This window comes from Jaculus jaculus, chromosome 1 (assembly GCF_020740685.1).
Source record: "Jaculus jaculus isolate mJacJac1 chromosome 1, mJacJac1.mat.Y.cur, whole genome shotgun sequence".
Classification (NCBI taxonomy): domain Eukaryota; kingdom Metazoa; phylum Chordata; class Mammalia; order Rodentia; family Dipodidae; genus Jaculus; species Jaculus jaculus.
In genome coordinates this window covers 149134013-149140098 of record NC_059102.1, presented here as the reverse complement: position 1 = coordinate 149140098, position 6086 = coordinate 149134013, and positions in this window count along the sequence as shown.

Sequence of the window (6086 nt, the reverse complement as noted above, 5' to 3'; positions counted from 1 at the left end):
TATATACATGGCACATATGTGGTGAGTGGCCAACACGCAGTGGTGCTCCACTCACATTGTCAGATAAGATGGCAGGTGTTTCTTGAGAGGGATGAAGGTGAGCTCACGCCAACTTCAGCCCTTTCCACCCACCGGGGCCTTCACTGCTGCTCTCTTCCATTTCTGCTTTCACTAGTTTATGGTGGTGCTGCAGATAGGTCCCAGGGCTCTATAAGTGAGCTACGTCTTCACCACTCTTTACATTTTAAAAAATTTGTATAATTAAAGCATTTAAAATTTTCAAAACTATTTTATTATTTATTGATTTGAGAGAGATAAAGAGGGGCATGCACACACACACACACACACACACACAGAGAGAGAGAGAGAGAGAGAGAGAGAGAGAGAGAGAAATGGACACGCCAGGGCCTCCAGCCACTGCAAACAAACTCCAGATGCACACACCACCTTGCGCATCTGTCTTACGTTCTTACGTGGGTACTGGGAAATCAAACCTGTGTCCTTTGGCTTTGCCAGCAAGTGCCTTAACCACTAAGCCATCTCTCCAGCCCACATTTTTGGTTTGGTTTTGTCTTGTGAGGGGGGTGTGTGCGTGCGTGTGTGTTTGTACACATGTGGGACTATGCATAAGCACGCTGTCCTATGTGTATGTGAGGGTGCACATGTGCACATATGTGTGTAGGCCATAGTTTGATGTGAGGTATCTTTCTCAATCACTATGATTACAACGTTTTTTTTTTTAATTATGTTTAAGCAGAGAGACAGAGAATGGACACACTAGAGCCTCCAGCCACTGCAAATGAACTCAAGACACACATGCACCACTTTGTGCATCTGGCTTCACATGGGTACTGGGGAATCACACCTGGGCCATTGGGTTTTGTAGTCAAGCACCTTAACTGCTGACCCATGTCTCCAGCCCCACTGTGATTTTGGAGAAAGGATCTTTCACTGAACTTGGAGCTCACCTGTTGCAGTCAGCTCCTTGTTGCTGAGACAAATACCCAACCAGAAGCAGCTTGTAGGAGGAAAGGGTTTATTTTGGGCTTACAAGTCCAGGGGAAACACCACGAATGACGGAAGAAGCTGGCTCCCGTCACAGATCCAAGCAGAGGGACACCACATGACAGCCGGAGCTCCAACTGCCCTCCACGGAGATGGACTGAAAATCAACCCCCAAGCACACCTTAGGGCTGGACTCCAAAATAGACCCCAGTGACATACCTCTTCCCCAGTAGGGTTTCACCCGCTGGAGACTCAGGATTCAAGCCTGAATGTGCAGGGCCACACATTTAAACCACCACATCACTAATCTGGACTAGATGAGTCCGCCGTCTGTCTCTACCTCTCAAGCACTAGGATGACAAGTGTGCCCATCTTTTTATAAATTATTTTTATTTATTTATTTGAAAGTGACAGAGAGATAAAGAGGCAGATGGAGACAGAGAGAGAATGGGCCCGCCAGGGCTTCCAGCCACTGCAAACGAACTCCAGACGCGTGCGCCCCCTTGTGCATCTGGCTAACGTGGGACCTGGGGAACCGAGCCTCGAACCAGGGTCCTTAGGCTTCACAGGCAAGCGCTTAACCACTAAGCCATCTCTCCAGCCCCAAGTGTGTCCATCTTTATGTGGGTGTCAGAGATCCAAACTCAGTTCCTCATGCTTGTGTGGCAAGCACTTTACCCACTGCACCAACTTCTCAGCCCCTGTTTACTTTTTATCTTGACATAAGTTCTCACTAAGTTGTCCAGCCCAGCTTTGAACTGACTGTGCAGCCTAGGGTGATCTTGAACTTGGGACTCTCCTACCTGGGCCTCCCTACTATCAGGTGGCAGGCCTTCGCCTCTAGGCCCAGCTTCTCTCTTCCTTTATTCGCCACTCCAGTTGTAAGTTTCCTTGGCTCTTGAGTTAGTTCTTTTGTTGTTTCGTTTACTTTTTCTAACTTTTATTATTGTGGTAAAATACACATAGCAGATTTGCCCTTCTAACCACTTCAGAGTGTGTGCTTCAGGCGTGTTTAGCAAATGGACTGTGTTGTGTAACCATTGTCACTATCTACTTCCAGAATATTTGGCCCCATATGTTTTAGTGTATTTACACTTCAGTATTTACGGTACTTATTTCCTGGGGTGGGGGGGGGAGGATGAGGCTGATGGATACCTGAGTTTAAATAATTCCACTGGAATTTGGCAGATTGAATTTGGACTCCTCCAAACATGTAACGCTCTCCACACGTGAGGAGCGCCGAGGCCTTCTTGGCAGCTGAACCATCACTTCTGGCAGCCAAGCATCCCTTTCCATAGACAGCGCAAACCTTCGAGACTCCTGTTCTCTGAGCCCCCTGTGGTGGCCCCGACTGTAACTCCTCCGTTTCCCTGGGTTACACACAAAGGTTTTGTCCCTTGGCTCCGTAGACCAGCTCTATGTAACGCAAACTGACTAGCGCCAGAGGAGCCGGCCAGGGCTGGGCTCCAGCACCCTGGAGGGGCCCGAGGGCTGCTGAAACCCAGTGTGGCCATCTCTGGGTGAGTCATGGACCGAGAGCAGTGGCTCTGCCCCTCCCCCTGCTGGTCCCAGGAGGTGGTCTGCCCTCCCTGGTGCTGTCTCTCTGGAGCGTCTTTGCTAAACAGTGAGTGAAAGCCTCGGAGCTCATCTGGCTGCCTCTCCAGGCTGGGATTCAAACTTGATCATTTCACCCTTGTCTCAAATCTGGATTTCCATCTGTCAATGTGCCTTGGGCTGCTCTTCTCAGCAGCGGTGAGGTGAGAGGCCTCAGACAGAGGGGAGGCCACCATAGCATGGCACCATGGCCCCACAGCCCTTAGGAACCCAGGGTGGCTCTGAAGAGGATGGAGGAGGAAGAGGGGAACATGGGTGTGCTTCCCATGACCATCCCTTGAAGCTTTCTTTAAGCTATGGCCAGTCATGGTACCAGGCAGAGGGGAACCCCCTGCATCGTCACCTTCACCAGAACAAGCTGCTCAGAGCTGGGGAGCTGGGTTGATCGAGGAGGAAGGAAGTCACTCTTCAGTGAGGGCGGTGCAGGGCTGCCCAGCAGATCCGGGCCACCTCTTCCCCAGCTCCACCGCGGCTGCCAGCTGCTCCAAGCCCACGCCTAAAGCTCCTCATCCCCAGAGGAGCAGGCCTGCACAGGAAGGGGAAGATAGGTGGCCCATTTCTGTCCATGGGGTGGGCAACCTATGCTTCTGGAAAAAACAACCAGCTTAGTTTCTTTTTCAAAAAAAAAATCTTCTATTTACTTATTTATTATTTATTTATTTGAGAGAGAGAGAAAGAGGCAAGGGGGGAGAGAGAGAATGACTAGGCCCTCTAAGGCCTCCAGCCACTGCAAAAGAACTACAGACACATGCACCCTCTTGTGCATCGGGCTTTGCGTGGGTACTGGGGAATTGAACCTAGGTCCTTTGGCTTTGCCAACAAGTCTCTTAACCTCTAAGCCAGCTCTCCAGCCCCAGCTTGGTTTCTTTAAAACATGAGTGTGTAGAAGCCACATGCAGCAGAGGAGGTGCAGGGACTTGAAACTGTCACAGCCTTGGAGTTGACAGGCAGGGGATGAAGGAACAAGGGACAGGGCACCAGGACAACAATCCACCTCCACGCCCGATGGTCCTTGGAAAAGCCAGCATTGTGGAGAAGGGAAAAACGGCACTGGCCCAGGTAGGTGATGTAAACCCCAGCATGTCCTGGGCAAAAAAAAAAAACCCGCCACCATGTTGTAACAAACTGAGCATGTTCAAATGTCATTTGCATATAAATAATGCGAGGAGTTGAATAAGACCTGGGACCAGAGAAGAGTGTCGTTATGAAGGAAAATTTAACTGCTTTTAGGGAGGGCACGCAAAGTGCAGTAGGATGAAGTTTCAAGCTGTCTGCAGCTGTCACACAAGTAGCTATTAGACCCAAGGGGTAGGGGTGGGAGAAGCAGGAGCAAGGGGAGGACTGGGCTACAAGGATGGGGAAGGGGCAGGCCAAGGAGGAGCGAGGAGGGAGAGCAAAAGGCAGAGGAGTGGAGGAGGAGGGAGGAGAGGAAGGGAGATAACGAACACCCACAGAGAAGGGGAGCAGGAATAGGACAAGAGGAGGAAGAAGAGAAGAGGAAGGAAAAGGAGGAACATATCAACATCAGCCTCCAGACAGAGGCCTGATTCCGACACGGCAACCTTCCCAGTGAGGAACCATCAGCACAAGGCCTGGGCAGGTGAGGCAGGAAGGCCTAGCAGGAAGGACCCAGCACCCGCGCAGCATGAGGTCCGCCCAGCAGGAAGCAGAGGCCTCTGGGAGCTGAGTTGCCATGTGCAAAGGGTCCCTTGAGAGGAGCTGAACCTCAGCTGGGGTCTGGGATGACACCTGGCCTGGCCACTTCATAAAAGGGACCCTACGAAACCCTGCCGAGCACTCTGTTGAATCTTGGCAGTGGCTGTACAGGTGACCCCAAACACCGCCTTGGTGATCTTTTTTGGTCGAGATATTCAGTGTTTGAAAACATTCTTAATCCAAAGATGGGAGCTGGAGCTGGTGGCTCAGGCCTTTCCATCTTTGCTCCTCAGGAGGCTGAGGCAGGAGACTCTCAAATTCAAGGCCAGTCTGGGCTATAAGAACGTGTTCAAGGTCAGCCTGGGCAACTTAGTGAAACCCCGTCTCAGCATAAAACGAAAAAAGAGGGCTGGGTGGTAGAGCGCTTACCTGGCATGCAAGAAGCCCTGGGTTCAATCCTCACTGTCGTACAAAAAGTAATAATAAATAAAAACATAGGCAATAGAAAGGGAGGTAGCCTAGGGAGAAAGGAACAAGGCAATCTGTAGGGTGAGCTTTTAGAGGGCTCAACAAGCTCAGATGCCCACACCCAGGGCTCTGCTTCAGCTCAGTTGAGCCACGAGTTTTGCTCCCCAGGGGTCAGGAGCTCTGGAGCCCTCCGTGGGAGAAGCCAAGAGCCTGCATGTGCTTAGGCACCCAAGCAGAGGCAACTTTGGATAACAGAGGTCTCTGGAAGAAAAGAAATGAAAGAAAACATTTGGGGCAAACCCAGCTCTGTTGTCGTGTTACCACCTGTTTTATGACTTGGCTCTGTTTTTATTTGGAATTACATGGGCAGGGAGGCTCACGTGCGTGAGTTCCCGACAGGCCTGTGGTCTGAAGGCACCAGGTGATGCGTCCCTGTCAGAGCCACCAAGCCATGACTACACCCAGCTGAGCTGCGGGAGTCCAGATGCGTCAGAGAGAGGCCACTTGGGTGGTTGTCACCAATCAGGGAGCAGTGAGGCAGCCGGCGCCTCACAAACGTCAGGGAGGAGAGACCCTGGACACAGGGTTGGTGTCGCCCGCCTGTCCCTGCTGCACACTTCTGTCATACTGGACCATGGCTCTAGCGCTGTCCCAAGATACCACACCACCCCCAGTGTTTACTTAAGGAACGGTGTGACCTGTGCAAGGCTTCACCTCACACCCACTCATCCTCCAACATGACTTTCCAAGAAGAGATGGCGGCTCCCAGAATATGCATCCTTAGAACCACACAGTGCAAAAGGTTCAAAGGCCCAGGGCCTCTACCCTGCCCCCTGAAGGAAGGACAGTAGCAAACATGGCACTGGGGTCAGCTAAATGTGAATTTCTTTTTCTTTTTCTTTTCTTTTTTTTTTTTTTTTGAGGTAGGGTCTCACTCTAGCCCAGGCTGACCTGGAATTCGCTATGTAATCTCAGGGTGGCCTTGAACTCCTGCGATCCTCCTACCTCTGCCTCCCAAGTGCTGGGATTAAAGGTGTGTGCCACCACACCCAGCTTCTAAATGTGAATTTCAAGTCTTGATTGTATGCCATGTTTCTTTGACTCAGTTTTCTCATCTGTAAAAGGGGGACAGCAGTGCGTCTTACCTCATGGAGTTCGTGGTAGATTATGTGCAATGCTGTGCATGTTCATGAAGGGTCAGCTCATATCCCAGCCCTAAGCCCTGGGGTGAGGGGCTATCCTTCTCAGATATAAACACATCCTCCCAAGAAATTGGGGTCCTAGCCAGGTGTGGTGGCTCACACATTTGATCTCAGCACTCGGGAGGCAGAAGTAGGAAGATT